Source organism: Merops nubicus, unplaced genomic scaffold, assembly GCF_000691845.1.
Source record: "Merops nubicus isolate BGI_N331 unplaced genomic scaffold, ASM69184v1 scaffold4543, whole genome shotgun sequence".
NCBI lineage: Eukaryota > Metazoa > Chordata > Aves > Coraciiformes > Meropidae > Merops > Merops nubicus.
The window spans coordinates 2,423-2,768 of record NW_008598100.1 but is presented as its reverse complement, the minus strand read 5'-3'; positions in this window follow the sequence as shown (position 1 = coordinate 2,768).

Sequence of the window (346 nt, the reverse complement as noted above, 5' to 3'; positions counted from 1 at the left end):
ATGCTGGTGGGAGCCTGGCTGGCGTGGCTCTCGTGGTGTGTTTCCCAGTACAGCTGGGTTTGGGGTTTGGTTCCTCTCTCCCTCCCTCCCAGCGGCTCCTCTCCCTTCGCTTCTCCCTCCTGGCACCTTCGCGTCGCCCGCTCCTCATGCACCCCAGGGCCACCTCCCACGGGAGGGTGGTAGCCCCCACTCAGCGAGGGGCCTTGGTGAGGAACATGAGTGTGGAAGGCACCTTGTTGTAGCCCCGAAGGGCTCCGAGCTGGCAGCTCTTGGCTCTGGCTCCTGGCAGCACCCACCCCGGGGGCCGAGAGCGGGGCGGCCGGCGGCAAAGCGGGGCAACACCCGA